Consider the following 23,977-nt stretch of genomic DNA (forward strand, 5'->3'; position numbering starts at 1 on the left):
TATAGACTTAGGTGTAATTAGATGTAATTTTACAGGGATATTGATAGATTAATACATACAGATATGTTACGGTTGCGTGTTGCGTAAAGTTATACATTAATGGAATTTTACATTAGAAATTATTTCAAAACCAAAATTCAATCATAGGCCTGTATGAATATAAGCGAAACTTCACGGGAAGTAATTTCAATATATTTTCATCGAGAGAATATTAAAGTTCATAATGGTTTGTCTAAAATTCTCGAATTTCTTTTCAAAAGGGAAGTATCAGAGAGAGATCTGTTAATGAAGTTCTGGAATAATTTTAAAAATATTATTTAAATTAAATTCACATTCTTCTCGAGAATTCTTTAAAAATGTATTTATTACATTATTACTAATCGTTGCCATTGTTACTAGCGTACGTCGTAAAACTTGCAGAAGATGCAGCCGATTTTTGAGTATAATACAGATTAATTCCGAGATACTTAGCGTGTTAATATATGGAATTATAGTATTATTTATTATTTTTGGTGCTTGTGCAGTCTGATTACTTTCGTTAATATTAAAATATAAAGAACTCGCCTCTTCACACAGTATATGAATCTTATGATAAACCAAAGCAAGGAGCGTAACATCTATAATGCAGTTTTGTTAACCTAAGAACTAAAAAAAAATACTTTCCAGAAAAAAAGCCTTTAAAAATTTTAAGCATGGCTTATATACCAATTAATTTTAATTCTCTTTCAGCAGCTATCCTGTAATTTAACTTTGGCTATCGTTTTTTGATTACCTAGAAAGTCCAAAGATTTTTAATTAGAATTACTAATTTACAAATGCTATTAATTAAAACGGCGCTTTAATAAAATAATGAAACTTATAAGGTGAGGAAATTAACCTTGAATTATACGATACTATATTCCACCATCTAGTTTCAAGAAAAGTAATTTTGAGAAAAACACCTTTAAAGTCTTAAAAGATCAAACTTTGAATACACGAATAAAATTATATATGGCGAACATTAGTTTATTAGTTAGTTAATAAAAAAATTAGTTAGTTAGTTAAACATTAGTTTGTTAACGAAATTCCATTTACTCATTCATTTTTAACTCATTGCCCAGGAAATAAAAGCCACTTCAAAAACCTACGAAAATTGCCTTTCTCAAAACCATAGTTTTGTAAATATATTTATAATTAGTAGTTTCTACTTGTAACTTCTAATTATAAATCAACCAGTTGGGACCTTTTCCGCATTTTATTAACAAATAATTAATAAATAATCCCTATTAGTTCAAGAAATTCTTGTAATTTCTGTATTTTTAAATCTAATTATTGAGGATGATTTTAATAGGATATTTTTAGATACGTGGAAGTATTTTCGTCTTTATATATACTTTAGAATTGACATGTTTCTGAAGTTATCACCAATAACGAAACGTAATTATATTTTTAAAAATCCATGTACTGTTATAAAATTAGTAAGTAAACCGATCTGAAACTGAACCGGCTTATTAATTATGGAATATTACTAATTAACCAAATGTTAGACAGCCAAACCAATTGTGACGGTTTTAGATACGATCGTTGAAACTATGTATGAAATCAGACACGCAGATTTGGTTTTGCTTTCATTTGATTGTTTCGGTACATTAGGCACCCCTCCTGGTCGAGGGTGAATTTTTCGGGAGGAATCCTGTTATGGACTATCGAGCGTACGTCGTAAAACTTGCAGAAGATGCAGACGATTTTTGAGTGCACAGACCCCGGAAATAATTCAATAGGACGAGGGTGACAGAGGGAACTTCATTTGGGCGCTTGGAAAATAGCTTTAAATATTTAAGAAATGTGATGTCTTTTTCCGAATAATAAATCCCTAATGATATCCCCGGAAATAGCTATTGGTACATTTTTTATTTGAATAGGAATAACAAAATATGTAATAAACTTGATTCGATTCGCAAACAACGTTCAAGAAAACGGTAAAAAGGTCCCATCACATATTTATACCGTGTCCTCTACTTACATCAAGTTTATTAAGATACTTAATTTTTTTTTTCTGTTTCTGGGATAGTAGTTTCTTTAGTACCTCGTTGTTTGTCTATTTGATTTATATACATGAATTAAAAAGTTGCTGAAACAGAAATCATTACATTATATTTATCACAAAAAATTAGAAACCAAATTACAACGGATTATATAAAATACTAAGATAGTGAATAACTAGAGCTTTACATCACATCGGACACTTATATACTGTTGTATCTATACTGACGAAGATGAAAACATGGCAACGTGTTTCGACAATTTAGTGTTGTATACTGCAATTAATGCATTTGAGATGAAGAGCCATAAAAAATAATCTTTATATTAGGTGTCTACAGATTTATTGATAATTTATTATTTTGAAGTCGCATTAATTGAATAAAATGGATAGAAAATATATTTATCAAATTTTTTCATTATTTTCTAGATCTCCCACCCATATGCACCGAAAGAACAATATTTATATTATATTTTAAAGTCGTCATTTTAGCAGAGAGGGTTTATCTGGACAGAACCTACAGTTTAACCTGGGCCCCGAACCTGGGCCCTCGGAATTAATTCTACCGACTGGCGAGGGACCAACATATAAATCAAAGCAAAAAGACATCCGGCTTTATCCAGCCTTACTTAAGATACTTAATTTTTTTTTCTGTTTCTGGGATAGTAGTTTCTTTAGTACCTCGTTGTTTGTCTATTTGATTTATATACATGAATTAAAAAGTTGCTGAAAGAGAAATCATTACATAATATTTATCACGAAAAATTAGAAACCAAATTACAACAGATTATATAAAATACTAAGATAGTGAATAACCAGCGCTTTATATCACATCGGACACTTATATACTTAATTCATAGAAAATCACTTCTAAATGCCATCCAATGTTGTATCTATATTGATGAAGAGCCATAAAAATATATGTGTTTACATATTTATTGATAATTTTATCATTTTAAGACGCATTAATTGAATAAAATAGATAGAAAATATATTTATCAAATTTTTTCATTATTTTCTAGATCTCCCTCCCATATGCGCCGAAAGAACAATATTTATATTATATTTTAAAGTCTTCATTTTAGCAGAGAGGGTTTATCTGGACAGAACCTACAGTTTAACCTGGGCCCCGAACCAGGGCCCTCGGAATTAATTCTGGAACCGACTGGCGAGTGACCAACATATAAATCAAAGCAAAAAGACATCCGGCTTTATCCAGCCTTACTTAAGATACTTAATTTTTTTCTGTTTCTGGGATAGTAGTTTCTTTAGTACCTCGTTGTTTGTTTATTTGATTTATATACATGAATTAAAAAGTTGCGCAAAGAGAAATCATTACATAATATTTATCACGAAAAATTAGAAACCAAATTACAACAGATTATATAAAATACTAAGATAGTGAATAACCAGGGCTTTATATCACATCGGACACTTACATACTTAATTCATAAAAAATCACTTCTAAATGCCATCCAATGTTGTATCTACATTGACGAAGAGCCATAAAAATAATCTTTATATTGGTTGTCTACAGATTTATTGATAATTTCATCATTGAAGACGCATTAATTGAGTAAAATGGATAGAAAATATATTTATCAAATTTTCTCATTATTTTCTAGATCTCCCACCCATATGCGCCGAAAGAACAATATTTATATTATATTTTAAAGTCTTCATTTTAGCAGAGAGGGTTTATCTGGGCAGAACCTACAGTTTAATGTGGGCCCCGAACCACGGCCCTCGGAATTAATTCTACCGACTGGTGAGTGACCAACATACAAATCAAAGCAAAAAGACATCCGGCCTTATCCAGCCTGGTTACCGGCGTGACTGGGATCATTTTCCTTGTCGGATTTTGTACTCTTGCTAAGGATTGTCCACAAATGTTAAAGAATCACAAACATAAATTTACGACCATGCCCCACCAGGATTCGAACTCGCAACTATAGCAATAGTAGGAGGACCGTCCTGTTTCCTTTACCACTACGCCAACCGAGCCGTCAAAAGACAATATTGACCTGGTAGTAATCCAATCATTGCTCCATTTTCGTAGTTCTTCAACGTTTCCAAAATGCATACCAACCATGCGAATCGAACTGAACAAGTGCTAATCAGAAAGCGCTACATCTGCCACTCTCTATTCGAGATATGTACCTTTTACATAATTTGTGACTCATCGTTGTCAATCAGAAGTATAAGTTTTCGTATATTATTCGCTATTGCTTGTCCTTTTTTGCAACGGTATGTCGTTAACTTTGTTTAATTAACATTGGTAAAGACGAGCAGTTTCATTCCGCTATAACAGCTCGTAGTAAATTAGATCATCTGATCTGATCTCACCATATGCAAAGGAAAACTTTGCGGACATGAAAATTCCCCTTCAATGACAATGTACATGCTCCTCTGGACTAACCTGTGACTTTTTGCGCTTGGATTTGATTTTTGCACTATTCATCGTCAGCCAACGTACGCCACAAACTTTTTTTTTGCCCGGCAAATAATGTTGCAACAGTGTTAAATAGCACTTCCAGTCAATTCATTTCCCATGACATGTAAAAATCTAGTAACAACTAATTGACCAACTACTAAACTCTCTGAAATTTCTTTAAGGGTTCGAGCTGGGTAATAAGTCTTGCAATCTATTCTCTTCCAGGCTATTGTTGGGGTGGAATCGTTTTAAACAAAAATAACGTTTGGAATATAATAATGTACCAGCACTATAACAGATCAATTGAAAAGTCCCCGGCCTGAAAGATTGATGGCGCTACTAGAATTAAATCCATATGTTTTTTAGTATAGCCCTAACCCTCAAAATATCTGTCTATAAATTTGACAGCGGTCGGATCATTAGTTCGTGAATTAAAGCATTTTAAGTGAAGCAACTTTTGTTATTGTGAAAAAAAAATTTGCTTGCTTTTTGAAGGGAAAAAATACGGTTAAAGCAAAAAATTGGCTTGGCAAAAAATACTGCCCCAGGAAAATCAACCATCAAGGATTGATTATGAAGACACAGAAGACGGTGTACGCAGTGGACGTCGAAAAGAGGTTGTTACCGACGAAAACATTTTAAAAATCCGCAAAATGAATTCCAATGATAGTAAATTGAAAATGAATAAAATAGCAGACTCTAAAGATATCAATTGAATGTGTACATCATATCATTCACGAATATTTGGGCATAAGAAAGCTCTGTGCAAAGTGTGTGCCGCGCGAGTTTTTGCGTCGATATATGATAATGGATGAAACATAGCTCCTTCATTTCACTCCGAAGTCTAATCAAAGCGTGGGAGAACGCAACAGTCGGCTAGCAAGGTTATGGCGTCTGTATTTTGCGTATGGATACGCATGGAATAATTTTTATTGAGTACCTTGAAAAAGGAATGACCATCAATAGCGACTATTACATAGTGTTATTGGACCGTTCGAAGAAAAAGAAAGTACTGGTTCACCAAGATCATGCACCGTGTCACAAGTCAATGAAAACGATGACAAAAAATCATGAATTGGGCTTCAAATTGCTTCTTCGTCCACCGTATTCTCCAGATCTGGCACCCAGCGACTACTTTCTGTTCTCAGATCTCTAAAAAATGCTCGCTGGGAAGATATTTTCGTCGAATGAAGAGGTGATCGATTTTGATGCAAAGAACAAATCGTACTACAAAAATGGTGTCGAAAAGCTGGAGGGTCGCTATAATCAGTGTATAATCATCCTTGAAAGGAATTATGTTGAATAAAAAAACTAATACTATGGTAGGCCGTGGACTTTTCAATTGGCCTGTTAAGATTCTAGAAATGTTTGATGGATTTTGGCAACAGACTTCTTCAAATCTAACAACAAAACCAATAATGTCAAAATTGCAATTCTAAGGTCTCCAATAAGTCAATAATGCTAAATGGAAAACTGCTACTTTATGTAGGAAAATAATAAAACAGATAAATTTAACAGATTTTTACATTTATACATCGTATTTTCAGAAACAGATATCGTTGACCAACAACAAAAACTTATTGTACGAGATAGCAATATCTAGCGGTGTATTGGAAACAGGTGTAAAAATCTATTTAGTAAACACTTAAAAGACACATCACTTCATTTCGCACTTCATTTGTGGATGTAATAAATATAGCAATTCAATAAAACAAACAATTAATAATAAATAATTAATTAATACACACGTTTTATAAAATTATAAAATTAAAACCGTTTAAGTAGAAACTGTGAAGAAACTAATTTCCCTATTTCTTCTTTAGTATTAGGTTAATTTCAAAAGCTTTGACACAAAAACAAATTCTATAAATATCTTAAATAACAGAGGTCCGTCTAAAAGATAAACCTTTCAAGGTATTTAAGATACCAAGTATGAAATACAAACTTCCTTTATTGTCAAAAGTTTGAAATGTAAGATGCACGTTATCCTAAAGCTGTTTCATTTAGTTAAAAGGAACAGCACGCTAAATTAATATGTGCTGGAAAATCTACCTATCGCGAAAAGATCGTTTAATAACGTTGAGAGAATATCAAAAGCTTTGTAGCCCTGACAAAATATTTAATAATAAAATATAAAGCTGTCTGACATACGAAAAGATAAGGCAGCTATTTAATATGATAGTATAACAATTCAAGTGATGTAATAATGTATAATGTAAGCCAAATATATTCCTGTATAATATAACAATATTAATGAGAGGCTTTACATATGATTTAATGGTAAATATAATTTCTGAAAGTAACAGAACTAGAATTTTGAGGAAACTAAAGATCTATGTTAAAAATCTAAACAATAAAATAATAAAATGGCTTAAAGGTTTAATAATTTTTTCTAAATATTTTACTTTTTAACAAAGATAAACCATGTCTAGTGCAGCTTTAGAGAGACCTGCTGAAGGACTATAAAAAGTTTTAGCGATTCAAGAAGAGCTTGTTTTCTCCTGCTATCTCTATCGAATAGAGACACTACTATATACAACAAAGCTTAATAGATTGCTGCTTGGATACTGATAATTTACTCATTTCTTCCTCATGGATCGAACAGAACGACAATGTCGCCACTGTGAGGAATCAATGCTTATCATATATATATATATATATATATATATATATATATATATATATATATATATATATATATATATATATATATATATATATATATATATATATATACAGGCTGTAGCCCTAGCTTTTGTTCACTTTTCTTTTTACAAACAGCAATTTTAATCAATCAAGTTAAGATGTTTACATAGATAGATAAATATAAGATCGATATTTACAAGTACAATCGTCCTCAATATAGACCTTTGATTTGGCGCACACAAATGATTATGTAAAAAGAATAACATTACATTTTAAAAATATAAATAAACTTTAATTTGTGCAAAGTGCAACACAGTTTTGCTTTATTTACTAAATACAAACTTTTCATATTGTACAAATCACTTCATAATATTCTACTCCCACCTCTCATAAACTTTCAGTTCCTTTTATTTTACCCACAAAACCACTCCTGTAGAACGATATCTTTCATCTGATTTCTTCAAATTAAAGGAGTAAAGGCCCAAAATTCGAATATACGAAAATAAACATTTTACTATGCTGATACAGAATCACTAAAGGTTGTGCTATTGACAGATATTCGATCTTATGATATGATGCCATCGCTTAACTGGCCTGGTCTTTTTTTTTATTAAAAAAGGTCTCTTTATATGACTAACGCGAATTCAAGTAAAATATATGACTTAATTTATTCAAGTTTTTAATTTTTTCTTTGATCTGTTGGATTTAAACAATATTCTTCTATTATATTTTGTAAATACATTTAGAAAAACAGTTCTATGCTTTGAAATTATTTCGTGATTTCAAAAGTATATTTCTGAAATAGAGCATCTTTGAGAATCCCATCTGGAGATAATATTTGACGACATTCTAATATTCTCCCATAATTTTAATTAAATTTGAATATATAAATTTAAAATAATATAAGACTAATCTAACTTTAATAGAATTCTAATTCTAAATAAGAGCGTAAGGTGAAAAATTCTCGGACTGTCACAGAGACGCCTTAGTCAGCAAAACTTCGTATAACAAGTTCTCTAAAGCAGTTTTTTACACACATCTTGGTAGTAGGCAAGTTTCGCGCATTTTTTATTGAAATTGTAAACTTGAATATTGTGCGATCATAAAATGTTTCCTTTTGAATGGATTATCCCTTAAGGAAAGTCGTTAACAAACGTTTGTGGCGTTTCTGTTTTCAGGCATTAGAAAGTGAGATGCTGATTTTAAATATTGCATGCCTCTCAAAGATGTCTCATGTAAATGACCACTAATAAGCGCACACACCGGAAACTATCGTGCATGATACCATATTGGGCGACAGGCATGTAAAGCTAAGTGAAACGTCGAAAATATCGAATACTGAAGCACGGCGAAAGAAAGGCTACGAAAAATCAGAGATGGGAAATATGAGTACCGCAGTTGCTGAATGTCGATAAAATGCAGAAACAATTTTCCTAACAATTTATGGATCGATTCAATAGGAATTGGTCACGAAGGCAATGAAAGGCGTTCTGCTAATTGATTACGTTAAAAAAGGCAGAACAATTATAGGCGATTATTACTTCGAACTTATTGACCTGCTAGATGACAAGTGTTATGAAAATAGGATGGACTTGAAGGTATTTATTATCATCATCTCTATACAGAAGGGTGATGGAAAAATTACGGGTTTTGCTTGACCAACCTTCTTACATTACTGATGTGATATCCTCAGATCTGTTCCCAAAACTGAGGATAATCCAACGAAGAAGTTGAGAGAGCCGCAGGCATGGAGCCTTCCAGACAGGAATGGAATACTGATGTTCATGCTGAGACCAAGTGTGTTATATGCAAATAAATAAAAACATTTTGTTCACTAAAAATCGTTTTCATTGTCGATAGTCCTTCATTGTCATGGCGAGAACCCCCGTATAATATACAGTACCATTAAAAAATTAGCTCGAAATTTTCAGCAGTATATTTCAGTGGCAACAGTCTAACTTTATCTAAAGATTGATTAATTTCGTGTAGAACACAGCTAAAATCAAGCTGAATAATGACTACAGAAAAAATTAAGCGCGCTAACGCTATTATATTATGCAAATTGCCGCTAAAACGCGGACAATCTCTTGTTCAAACCTTGCTCGAACAAAAGTATATCGCCTGTGTACTTGGCTCGTATAATTTGATTTTTCCCATTTATGCTTTATCGGTATATAACGAAATTTATTTCGCCTGTGTAAATAGTTCCGAGACCTCCATTAATATAATGAAATCGGTTCGCCAATTTAAGGGGGTAGTTTTCAACTCAACCCTCGCCTAGAGTGGTTGTCTCGTTCAAGTGAAACTGTGAACGTCATACGCGTAACTTACGGCAGCATATGCGGGATAGTATTCACGATAAATGCTTTTATTGGGGTGGTAAACTAATATGATACTAAACCCCCTCAAATATACAAACAAAACAAAAAATGCACAGGTTCATGAGAAAAGTTTTCAATATAACACGTCATAATTGCATTAAATGTGACGTGTGATAAGAATTATATTTTAAGTATATTGTATTGTATGTTACAACTACTATACTTAATAGATACTTGCCTGTATTTTGATTAACGATTTCTATTGGCAATAAAATATTTTTAACAAAAAATTGAACCGACTTCAAAAAATAAATAAGGAACTCACTAAAAGAATAAAACGTGATTTTTAACACAAAATAAAAAAATTTAAAATAAAATATCTACATAATAATCGTTGTAATAACTAAATAAACATTTTAAAAATCCTTACTTAACCCATCTAGTACACTTCTTTTATATTCTGATATATATACACACAATTTAGTTTAATACCTACCTAAACCTACTCTAGAAATAGATTTCTAATACAAACAATACAACAATAATAATATCATTTTGTGACATATACAAGAAACTCAATTACCAACAAAATAAATCTAAATTAATACAACTGTTTTTGTTCGGCACCGACTTCAAACTGATCTTAATTTAGTGAGTTCCTTATTTATATTTTGAAGCCGATTCGATTTTTTTTGTTATTGTATTGTTATTTTTTATAGTATTGGATATTTACTCAATAAATTACGCAGATATTTTATTTAATATTACAATGGGTAAGCCAAATAAAAGTGAAAATGAAAGTCGCTGTATGAAAAATAGGAATAAAGAAACAATGATTGAAATTAAGGAGCGCTTCGTTCCCTCAGAACTGTTACCTAGTCTAGGTGATTTGACAAATGTTTTAACTAAACAGCAACAAAAATATATTGTCCCCGCCGGGAATCTAACCCGACACCTCCGCTTGGGAGCTAAACGCTTTAACAATAACATCATAGAAACAGTTGGGTACAATATTTCTACGACGTCATATATGCTATAGTTTGTACTTAAAAAGCAAACTGAACGACTTCGTATTTTCCGTCACATCAGCTCAATAATAACATCATATCTGATTATTATAGATAAAAAATAAGTGAAAACATTGTACGTGCCTTTCAAATTTGAGCGTTTCCCTCGATTTCTCAATTCCCTATGTTGAACCCTCTATGTTCGGCTGTTTATTTTTTTTAATGTATGTTCGCCGATTTCTCCGTCAATTATGGACGGATTTTCAAAATTCTTTCTTTATTCGAAATAGTAGGTGGTCCCATCTGAACCAAGTCAGGATCTGATTGCGGAATCCGGGGAAATTGAGGGAAAACCACAAATTTCAAAGGCATGTGGATAGTTTTCACATATCTGTTTATCTAATATAATCAGGTATATGTGTATATTGCTGAACTGATGTGATGGAAAATCGGAAGTAGTTCAGTTTAAAAGCCATTCAGTTTGCTTTTCAAGCAGTAACCATATCGTACCATATAAAAAAATTGAACAGACTTAAAAAAATTAATAATGAACTCACTAAAAAGTAAAAAATAATCAAAAAAATACAAAAATAATAATAGTACAAATAATCGGTTAATTTTCTTTTGTTAAAAATATTGTTTGGAATTGCTTTTAGCTGCAATTATTTTCCAAAAACTATAATATATTTCTAAAAGTGTTCAAAATAAACTTAATTATTTCATTAATATTATATTTAATTACATACTGCAATACATCAAAAAAAAAGATGAGACAACACCCCGTAATAGTAAACCATATACGGTTTCTATGTGGGCTAGGTCGTAATTAGTAACCATCTTCATTAAATGAATTTATTACTCTTTTGCGAGAATGTGTCAAAGTTTCTTATTTATTATTAGAGAAGCGTGTTGGAACATACTTATTATTTTTATGGGCCCTTGTGATGATATATTCACCCCCTCCAAACAAATTGAATTTTGTTTACTGGCAATCTGAGATTTTTTCCCAAGTTGGGGTAACATTAAGCCGTCCGCAAACAGAGCGTGACTCATGTTGCAGAGAAAGATTTGTCCCGTAAGTATCTAAATTGAAAACAACACTCTTTTTTGGGGAAACGTATCGATTTTTAGGACTTTACTCATTGGAAATAACTTCAGTTGACTAACAGCTAATGACTTCTGAACGGAAATTCCAATTCGTGTATATACCAAGCTGTTTACTAATTTTTGTCGACGATAATTGATGCATCCACCGTATAGTCCCCTTAATTATATAAAAGTTTTAAAGATGCTCCTCAAAATCACTTGCCGAAATTGGCTAAAGATCGGTCAAAATCGCTAGTCTAGTGATCAATCGTCCTGTGGTTATAATTCGACCACTATATATAAAATAAATGATGTTTCGCTATAATAGACACAAGAGAATTACTTAAAAATAAAATGTTGAAATTACTAAAATTTGATTTGACAATATTTTCATTATAAGATCAGAGGGTACAACTAGCAAATGTAACAAAGATATCCTCCAGAAGTTCCAGAATAAAGTGTTGCGAGTGATCGTCGATGCCCCATATTACGTGTCCAACTGATTCAGCGCAATATTCCGTTAGAACCCATATCAAATATGATTCGGAATGTTAGTGCGATGTACTCTGAAAGACTATTAGTGCATCCCAATGCACACGCTAAACATTTAAATGTGCTCTATGATAGTGAAGTGCCTAGGCTCAAACGCAAACTGTCATACGAACGGATTAATAGGCATATAGAGTGAGATTTAATAATCTGTAGAATAAGCCAGAATAGTTTTTAGAATAAGTTAGGATATACTTTAAAATAACTCAGAATAGTATCTAGAATAAGATTTAGATTATAAGTTGTACAGTAGATCACCTACTGAAGTTCATCTTACTGAAATCATATTACTATCAAATCATATACAATCATAATACTTATTGCCCACGGGCAGATTGTTGACGTTGTGTAGGAGATTAATAAGAAAAAAATAAGATCAGAAATATATGATATATAATATTAATTATGTTAACAAATGTCTCTATATCAAAAGACATGCAAACTAGCATCTCAAGAACTAGCATTTACAAACCTTTTTAAATTTGGCATAATTTAATCTAATTTCCATTAAGTTTTAATAACCTACAAAGAATTAAAAAGTTATAACATGACAAAAGTTTCAGTAAATAATTTTCAGAAGTGCAACAACTTCCAGAAAGCATCAAATATAAGTATATATGATTATTTATTTTTATATTATAATCATAAATATATATGAAGTAATACATATTTGCATATTAATTAAAACAGTAACGAACAGAATTAGCTACTTCATTTTTTACAATGTAGAATTTATATTAAAGTAAAATAATCATTAAATGACTTTTGACTATTGACTTCACAAAACTTAAGTCTGTAAAGTAAAATAATCGATTCAAAGAGGTTCAAATAATAAATTCTCATATAGTAACATATTTTGTAATCGTTAAACATCTTAATATGTATCAGCGGTTTAAAATACATTGCGGCATGTGTTCCATATAGGCAAATTATGTAGTTAGTTTTACTTTATCAACATATTATCATTACTTATCAACACTTACTACCAGTTCTTAAAGCATAAACAATTTTTCTTAGTTGTTAGCGAAAATTTAAATCCCTTGTAAACAGGGTACAGACGATTCATGTTATTTTTAACTTAAATTATCGCAAATCTCATGTTTTCCTTCATTATTTTCCGATCATTACATTCCGATATATTCCGTCACTAAATTCCTAGTGATATTTAAATATTATGTTACATTATTAACATAAGTTAGTAATAAGATATTATTATATAGTTTTATAATTGTTATATAGTTGCATATTTTGTAAACGATAAACATCTTAATATGTATCAGCGGTTTAAACTACTTACCAAATTACTGTTAATAATTCACAAATTCTTCGATTTGCGGCATGTGTTCTATTTAGACAAATTATGTAGATAGGTTTCAGTTTATAAAAATATTTTCATTACTTATTATGTATTGATATAATATTTATCTTTTATATCCATTTTTCACCTAAAATATATATTGAAAAACAATAAATTTTTAAAAAATTAGGCTTACTTGATAATCTAATAATTTATAATTTTAGTACCAATAAGATGAACAGAAATATCTTATTAAATTTTACAATATATATAGTATGTTTCTAGAACCTTAACAATTACTACCAGTTCTTAAACAAGAACAATTTTTCTTAGTTGTTCTGAGTTCACCCGATACCAAATTAATTGAAATTCTTAAAACTAAAAACGGATTGATTGATGTTTATATTATGAATCTGAAAAAATTCGTTGCGAAAATCTAAATCCCTTGTAAACAGAGTACAGACGATTCCTGTTATTTTTTTCTTAAATTGTCACATGTCAATCTCGTATTTTCCTTCATTATTTTCCGATCATTACATTCCGATATATTTCTTCATTAAATTTCTAGTGATATATAAATATTATTTTAATAAATATTAAGATAAGTAAATAAGATAGTAATAAGATATGTAAGTTATGTTATTTAAAAGGTCTAAAACATATTTTTTTCTTCTGCAAAAAACTATTTTACGAAAAGGAATGGCAACTTGTTTAACGACGGTAGAAAATGAAACCGAGAGTTTAAATCTATTATGGCATAAACCAAACAAGTATTCACACTCACGCAGTCGTCACCCCATTTAATATTAACATAAATAAAAAACCGTTTTCCTTCGATTTTCGAATTCGAATCTTGGTAGCTAGGGCTGTATGAGTCGTAATAATATTGCATATTTATTAACTTTAAGTGTGCCAGTCCTTTTTTACTATTTGAAATGTAATGTGAGCCCTGAACCTCAATGAAGTTTTTGGAAAATTAACGGCTTAAACCGATTGGTAATTGACCTACATAGAAATTACCTCAAACGGCATCTGACCTTCCCACCCTAGTTACTAACGTAATTGCGATAATTATCTAACATTTATGACTCAGAGATATTTGAAGCTGCATTTTAGCAGCAAATTATACGATTATTCTAGGCCTTATACTACTACGTCGATTATTGTACAATATTAGGGATTAACCAGAGGTTTCTAATAGTCAAATAGAGCCTGATAACTTGAATGTTCATTACTAAATATAAAATTTCTTACGATAAAATTATATTCTCCACTATCACCTAACCAGATTTTAACTCGTTCTTTTCCTGTTATCCAAGTAAAATATAACCAAACATTCCATATACTATCAATTTATAATTGTACACTATTCACAGGATTTATAGGAAAGCGAATGGCTAAGCGCAAATAGCTGTTAAAAATTATTTTAGTGGAGCTCAAAAACTACAGTGTATGCGACAACATGTAGTACGGTCTATAGCTAATGAAGGTAAATTTCTTCCAGGACCTATTTTAAAGTTCAACTTTCATATTATTCAAATAAATATCTCCTTAACATTATTTACTATTACAATAAAGATTTAACATTAAATTATAACATTTTACTAATAATTCAAATAGACAAGTATTTTCATATTTTCTGCTACTTTCTCTACTAAATTACCAATAAACATGTTATCTTAACGAACTAATTTAAAAAATACCAGATAACCACTACTCTCATAAACAACAACGCATGGCACTAAGGTATTTCTCACCAAAATGACAGCTAGAAACGTAAATATTGATGATTAATCGTAGTAAATCATTGATGTGTCTGGAAGAGTCATTTGTGCTGTAGTGACACCAGATATTGAAGAATTTTGGAACGGTAAATAATTTTGGGAATGCAGAAACATGCTGTACTAAAACCTAATATCGATTGAATGTTTATGTATTAACTGTGATGCTTTACAGACTTCTGAACGGCCGCAGCACAGTCAAACCATAACCTGACATAAGTATTATGCTAAACATTATTTAAAAAGTTCAAACATGCAAATACAAAAATTGTAAAGTTATTAGACTAAAAAAAATTAATTATTGCTCCTAACAATATCAGGCCTCAGACGATCGATTGATATATCAATATTTTTTAAGCAAACATCGATTTTTTTGGGTATTTTTTCAAAAGAAAATTATAGATTTTTTTCCTGACTGTTTTCAAAAATCTCAATGTCGATATATGGATATTTTAAAATTAAGTATATCTTTATATGTATAATTCCTCTGTCCATGCTTATGTAATTAATGAATAACTAACGATTTTGATATTTTTTGTGTTTATCTGGATTCGAGCATCTAGCTCGATATGACATGATTACGAGAGAGACAGTTTGTTATGCTTTCGTGATATTTGTTGTCAACAAATATGGTTCCAGCTCCAGATTTCTATACTAACTACCTATCTTGTAAATAGATTTCCTAACACCTTCTACACATCTTATAGCTGATTAATACAAAATATTAAAGCTAAAAATAGCATTTAAAATAATAAGTTTTTAAACTATGTGCATGCACATTCAACTTATTTGAACCAACACGAAAAACCATGAAAACAAAAGAAAAAATTTGTTGTAGTTGCATTGTAATTGAAATGAATCCATGTTAAAACACATGTTGTGAAACAAGCAAGCTGCGATAATCGGTGTTTCTTTCAGGTTACAGTACAATATAAGAGCATCCTTCCGGGACGGAAGAGGGGAGCCCTTCCCAACTGGCGGCCGGAAAGTAATTATTCCTGTAATCGGAGCTAAAAAGAGCCATTAAAATTTTATGCTCTTAAGTAAGAGGAATCTTAAAACGCCCAACTATACCGAATCTTGCGCTTTAACATTTCAATTTACGTTTTTGGGAGAGTTAACGATATTTCAGGCCAAACCTACCGCCTCCTCCCTCCTATCACCGCCATCCGAAAAAGAAATCGAATAAAGTCTCGTTAAAAGTGACAGTTATGAGCCGTTCTCCCCCTTTCGGAGTTTTACCCCTTCAGGAAAACACCTGTACTCACATGCGGGAGAACAGGAAAAGAAAACAGGAAATAAACTAATGAGAAGTTTCTGCGGGAGGAAAGATGGTGTAACCTTGAGGGGGAGACTTAATTAGAAAAATGTTCTTGTAAAAAGTACGGTGTTTTTTTACAAAAATTCTTTATAGAACAAATCTTGCCTTCGATAATGAAATAAATTGTTGATACAGACCTTGACGGCTTTAATTTTACGTGCAATAAGCTTTTATAATGTTTATTACGAGATTTTTTTCTTTTATAAGAAGTATGGTAAGACCGTTAGAGTTAACCAAATATCGACAAAAATAATTAATTAGGGGGGAGTGTAGTCACTTTGAAATCTATCGAGGTATAAGTCTCCTATCAATTGTGGTAATTGGAAAGATTATATAAGTGAAATTCCATAGAGGTCAGGAGAAGTCAAGCCGAGAAAAATTTAGGTTTTAGACTAAATTGCGGTTGATTATGGAGAAACATATTTAATCAATAAACATTGGTAATACAAGCATGCGATTATCATTTTTATTGATCTGCGCTCTAGTTTCGACTATACACACTGGTCATCTCTTTGGACAGTACCAACGTACTAATTTTAAAAAAGAAAAGAAAAAAAATACTGAATACTATTAACATGAAATCAATAATTTCATTTAAAATTAAGTAGAATTACTATTGTTATGTGAATGAAGGAAAGGAATTTTTCTATGGAATGGAATAATACCTCACAAATGTTTTATCGTATTTTAATACGTTAATTGTTATTTTCAAATGATATAATATAATAAATACACACAATACAATATAACTTAAACAAAACCTAAAAACAAAAGATGTACAATAAATACTAAATAAAAATAAAGCATATACCTAATTTATAGGAAACAAAACTAATTCATGACATACATAATTAAAAATGATCGCACAATAACTACTAGAGCTTTTTTAAAAAAAGTAAATGCTTTAAGTGTTATTGAACGGAAATATTCTTTAACAAAAATCGAGAGAGTAATTGAAATATTACCTATTATTGTCATAAAAACAGTCAAAAATATTTTACTATTTATCATTTCTAATTTTAATCTTTTGAAAATAGCGACTGAAACAGTCGATAGTTCCCAACACTAGTTAAAACTGAAAACGAATGCTCCAAACCTACATTTTTAACAGTAAAGCTACATATTGCATTTTATCAGTTATCTGTTATCGAAGAGATGCAACTTTCAAGCCGAAAGCATACTGTCCAAAAATCGAACGAGACCTTTGAAAGTTGAAACTATCCTCCATCATCCCGATTACATAATTGATTGCGAATCGAAAATCAAAAAGAAAAATCATCCTCGCTGGCCCGACGATATTTCACGACCTTCCCGACCAACATAAAAACGACCTTTTTGGATTTTTTAAAATTTTAAATCTTCCAACCAAGCGCCGCCACCGTCGAGCGTCCAGAATTCGTTCCACGTATATTCGACGGTAGGAACGGACCCGCCCACAACGTACCGAAAATTTTCTCGCCCGATTTTTCTTCTCGTTCTTCTCGTTCGTCGTTTTTCCATTCTATTTTTTGGAAATATGAAAAGAGTTCGGGATGGCGCGAGGTTTTCATCAAATCGCTGGCAGGCAGAACGGTTCATTTATTCTTACACGGCGTAAAATTCAAATGGAATATCAGAGATTGGGGCGGCGTAGCAAGGAAATACGGACAGGAATCTTAATCAGCTTTATTCATCAAGGGGTGTTTTTCTTGTTAACTTGTTTACGCTTTTTTCTTAATTTTCAGCATCAAATACCGTAGATAACGATTTAATATTTAAAATTATAAAGGGATATTTTAATTACAAGGATTGTGAAAACCCGAGAGATTTACAATTGTGTCCATTGGAAATTTTGACTTTGGCAGTGGTTCCATTATTGAATATCAGTTTCCGTCTAATGAGCCTTGTAGCTCAGTGTCTTCGTAGTTGTTTTTAACAAAACCTGGAATTATAATATAACGGTATTTGATGGGTTTTGGCAGCATTTCTGAGCATTTTATGATTAGCGCCTACATACACTAAATAAATAAATAATACAAAGTGGAAAACCGTTATCTATATATGCAAAAAGAAATTAATGTTCGTTTATCTCGCTAAAACTCAAGAAAGGCTGAACCGATTGTCTTCATTTTGGTTTTGCAATATTTGTGGAAGTCCAGAGAACGTTTATATAAAAAACATATTGCCATTCCATAATAAATAAAGCACTTATATCATTTCATTCAGATCATTTTTAATTATGTCATGGATTAGCTTTTTGTTTTATGATTATGTATATGTTTAATTTTTATATAGTATTTATGGTTATTATACATCTCTAATTTTTAGGTTTTGATTAAGTTCTATTGTATTGTATATATTTATTATAGTATATTATTTAAAAATAGCAATTAACGCATTAAAATACAATAAAACATTTGTGGGGTATTATTCCACTTCATAGAAAAATTCCGTTCCTTTTTACAGATCCACAGGACATTCAAATATAAAAGTAATTCTACTTCGTTTAAAATTAAATTATAAATTGCATGTAATGTATAATTATTATAATAGTATTCACTAATAATATTTTTCCTTCTCTCTTTTAAAGTTAGTTCATGAAGGAATTTATACATCTCTCGCTTATACTGCCGTTGGAATAAACCACATATAAAATTAGGTGTCCCAAACAATTATCTCCGTCCATTCCTCTCTCACAATTTATACAGGAAAGGATTCGTAAATCTTCGTCTGACATCACGAATTGAAAAAAAGTCGAACCGTGCATTTGACTGACTTTTAGTCTAGGTAGGCTAGTTTTTTGACTATCGACTGTTTCAGCTGTTTTGGAACTATCGACTGTCTCGACTGTTTTCAGTCGAGAGTTCTGAACGCCAATTATAAGGCATTAAAATACAGCGGTTTTACGCAGGTAGAAAGTTAAAATTTCCATAAATGGTCGCACCACCAAACCCATTATGATCATTAGTTTCTGGAATGGGATATTATTCTAACTATTTCTTGACCAACTGTAAAACATAAAAGTTTTTCTAAATGAAGTCGTTTGGCGCAACAGTACAACTTCATGACCACTTGTCCATGGCAAATTTATCATTTACTGAGACCGTTGCTACCACTACCAGATGCAGATAATCAACTCATACAAATATATTTTATTATTATATTATACTCACAATCTAATAATGAAACGAACTATTGTCCAAGAACTCATCATCAGACCTGACAAACCATTTGCCGGTGAGTTCGCAAGGAGGTTTAATTCGACGAAGTGGCTGTTGTTTTTCTCAGCGAAAATTTGCAAGACAGATGTCACCGGGTCATCTAGCTTTGTATAAAGAAGTATCAGAACCATCGAAGTTAACAGCAAAGATATAGTCTATTCAAAATCACCTGTCATCACGATGTCAAATATATTGCCTGTCGCAATTTGTACATTCGTTTTAAAATTAGACACAGTTTCCTACGATGTAATAACCTTCAAAATTCGCCAGGTTATCAAACGTTCGCAAAATTATTTAAAACATTAATACTAATAATTACAGATTATAACCCGATTATATTATTATAAATATAAATATAAATTTTAAATTACTGTTTAAAATTGATCTAATTAAAAATTTCGAAGTCATTAGAGAGAATCAGAAACATATTGCGTCTCTAATCAGTGACTTAGAAGATTAACGACATAATATATTCATTAGATGCACTGTAATGTTAAAATAAATTATATTTGATAACATTATTTTTGTTTCATCGTTTTATTTAAATTAGAATATTGTTATATATCAACGCCAAAGTGAAATAAAACTCAAAGTTGGCGCAACGTTGCGATGTTTTGAGATCATAGAAATTAGATGATTCACGATCGCTGTTTTATTGAATGGATTCGGCTTTCGTTCACTTCACGTCATTTTCCTCAAACTATATCTTAGAATAAAATTGACAGACAAACAATCAATCGCATTTCGTTATGTATTTGATGACAGTTTATCATAAACATTGGATTAAGGTTTATCTCTCATCACCAAAAATGTTAATTCGATTTTAACTTGGCCGGACATATCGGAAATTGCGCAAATTCTGGACACATTTGCTATCAAAAACATTTCTTTTTTAATAGAAACGTTGGTTTCCTGTTAGTAGCCCTTGTGTAGGGAAGTTTCAAATATGTATCTGACATGCAGAACAAATCTGACCATAGTATCAAAAGTTATAATTGTTGAATAACTAATATGTTATAATTGGTTTAATAAAGTTTGCAATGAGCATTTCATATATTTTGTAACTTTGCTGCTGCAACCAGGCTCGCTATTATTTATTATACAATCCAAAATTAAATTTCCAACATTTTAAACTAAATATTAAATAATAATACGGTTAGTATTAAATTGTACGTATATTTTTTCAAGTCTATAGATATAAAATGGTAACAAATTTCTAAAATATGAATATTCTTAATAACATAAAGTATTAAATGTAAAATCTCTCCTGAAACTTATTAGTTATTTAAAGGATCACGTGAGCTTTGCTCTACGTTTTCAAAATGGCCTAAAACGTCAAAGATAATTCACCATTTGGTATTCCGAAAAGTATGCAATCCATTCATCACTTCATCTTCATCAAAAGCTAGAAAAGCTCGAAAGAGAAAATACTTAAGGAAATTATGATCTTATGCGTTGTCTTTTTCGATATTCGAAAATACTACCCGAATTTTCGAGACCTACCAAAATCCAGCCGTGGATTCTTAACCAAGGTAATGCACTACCAATATTAATACAGCATTTCCTTGCTAGAATATTGGTTTTATCACGTGCCATGCGATTTTCCATGTATTTCCTAATGCGAAATCTGTATTAAATAGAACAAGACTTGAGTAGACTATAATTGTGAAAGATAAAATAGCATGTGTTTCACACCAGGTGATAGAATAGAGGCAGATAGAAGACATCCAACATGATTCTCATAAAAAACATGCACATCGATTGTTGTTGTAACTTAACTCAGTTATCGAAAAAAAAAGACTACGGCGATACAAAACAAATGAATTCATTTTACATTAAAACTATTGTGGCGACTTATTCAACCCACTGCATACACGGGAATCCTGTTCTAACGTAAACGATAGTGGAAATAAAAAACCCACAAAATGTCCTCACTAGGCACCAGACCTATTTCTTAGAATACCCAGTGTCGTATTAATCGCGCTAAATAACATACATGCCACCCATTCTTTCAAAGGGCCTCAGCTTCTCGTAAGTAAAAATAATAATAATAATAATAATACAAAAATAATTGAAATTACTGCATTTTCACTAAACGATTTAAAAAATAGTTACATGGAACCAAGGAGTCGAGCCATTCCAACTATAATGAGAACAATATTATTTCTAACAATTCGCTATATGTTCGTATTTTCCCACAGTACTTCGTAGTTTTCAGACAGTAATCACGACAACGCTCAAAATTGCGCTTTCAACATTAATTACATTTGTTGTTTGATTTGAAGAAATAAGCTGCCGAAGGCCATCAAAATTTTGGAAACTTATTGTCATGCTGCTCCGTTATATACCAATCATGGGGTGCAAATATGGGGTTGCACTAAGACATCAAACCAAGTAGTAATCCAAAGCACCCAAAACAAAGTTCTACGATTAATTACCAATGCTTATCGCTACGTAACGAAGTGCTGCACCATGACCTCCAAATCAAATGGATACACTAAGTGATCCAAGATTTCGCTTTAAAACATGAAATAAGGTTTCTAAACACAACAATGTGGAAGCAATACAGCTGCTGAAAAACATGCAAGAAATTAGAAGAGTGAAGCGAATCAAACCACACAAACTTGTTTATTGTATAAGTGTAATTTTAACTCAAGCTTTAGTAGTTTTACTACATTAGTTTAATTTTAATTTAGGAAATACTTACTGAGATACCGGCACTAGCCTTGCTTGTGTATTGATGCAAGTACAACAGAACGGTAGTAATAAATTAATTGTAAATTAAAATTGTAATAAGCATATCGAATGTAAGATGTAATTAATAAAAAAATACCATTCATTCGTTTTTGTTTCAACGATTTAATAATGATGATATTAGTATGAATAAAAACTGGAAGACAAAAATTTATAGGATGAAAACCTGTCTCTCAAAGAACTTTCAGATGGTATAGATGTTGATGAATCAAAAGTTTTCGGACCATTTCAATACCGCCATTTTAATGGCTTGCTCGGAATCTTGAAGGAAACACTACGCAGCGCGAATGGGAGGTTCAACCGAAACCAGCGTATTCAGCAGCAACATTTAAATCACAGTAGGCTGCCACATGGTTACAAAATGTTGAAAACGTTAGGAAAATTTGTTTAAAAACAGTTACTCTACCATCACAGCTGAAGTTGTAAGATAAGAAAAGGTGGATTGAAGGTGCTGAAAGAGTCCTAGTCATAAACTATTCCAAGTAAGAGACATTAAAGCTATGAAAAACCACCCTAGTCCGTGGATTCCAGATACACTCGTCACAGTTCACGATGTAACGCTAGCAATGGCGGGTTGCGAATTAATATAGCCTATTGGAATTTTGACAGAAGCTTGCAGTTCAGGGGAAAAGCCGAATTGTAGTAGCTCAGTTTCTTAGCCGTAAACTATTGATTCCGTATCTGGAGTCACGAAAATTTGGAAAACTATTAGAAGGACACTATGAAAATTTGGGTAGAAACAGTGCTATTTTGAAAATCGACGGAAAACTGACGAACGAAGGTATAATCGATACTCAAAAAGAATTTTTATAACAATTACAAGCTGTCCAGCCTGTAGAATAGAACTGCTACCAAATACGCAATGCATTAAATAGCCAGACAATTTCCGCTCTGTCGTTCATCTAAAAGAGAATTAGGAGTATTTTCACGGACATACAAAATAATTACTTGGAGCATAAACAAAAATGATGATAGTGACAAAATTAACTTTCAGATACAATAGTTGTTGTCAGACGATCTGGTGTCGATGTGATCGATACTATTGTTGATGAAAATTAAAGTGTAAATTTTCCAATTGAATTTTTAAATCCTCTAGATATACCCGGAGGCTAGGACATAATATTCGGTTGACGATTATTTCTCCTCTGCGTAATTTGAATCCAAGTCGATTATGCAACGGTACACGTTTATCTATCAAAAAAATCACCGGAAATATTATTGAAGCAACGATTTCGACTGGAAGGTTTAAAGGAGAGGTGGTCTGGTTGCCACGTAGTCGAATGTTACCGTCAGAATCTACGATACTCATCAGAAGTCTAAAGTTTCCCACATTCGTTTAGCTTTTGCTATATCTATAAATCTCTGTCAATAAAATTTATAAGCCAAAAAATGTTTATTCCTGGTTTAGATTTGGAAAATCCATGTTTTTGTTATTCCCAACTATATGTTGTCCATGCTCATGCTCATTTATGGGAAAACCATCGAATATATTTGTGTTAGATAGAGACAAGTTAACTAAAAAGATTGTGTACCGATTAGAGCTGAAATTAATATTGAAATT

The 23,977-nt window shown here is 31.4% G+C and overlaps 1 protein-coding gene across 3 annotated transcripts in view; it reads right to left on the reverse strand.

Moving 5' to 3' along the window:
- Fas2 (neural cell adhesion molecule fasciclin 2) overlaps positions 1-23,977 on the reverse strand; it is a 528,885-nt gene that overhangs the window by 337,667 nt on the left and 167,241 nt on the right. The gene's annotated exons all lie outside the window — the stretch shown is intronic.

This window comes from Rhynchophorus ferrugineus, unplaced genomic scaffold (assembly GCF_030347505.1).
Source record: "Rhynchophorus ferrugineus isolate W39M unplaced genomic scaffold, kcgeb_rfMv2 rfM3, whole genome shotgun sequence".
NCBI lineage: Eukaryota > Metazoa > Arthropoda > Insecta > Coleoptera > Curculionidae > Rhynchophorus > Rhynchophorus ferrugineus.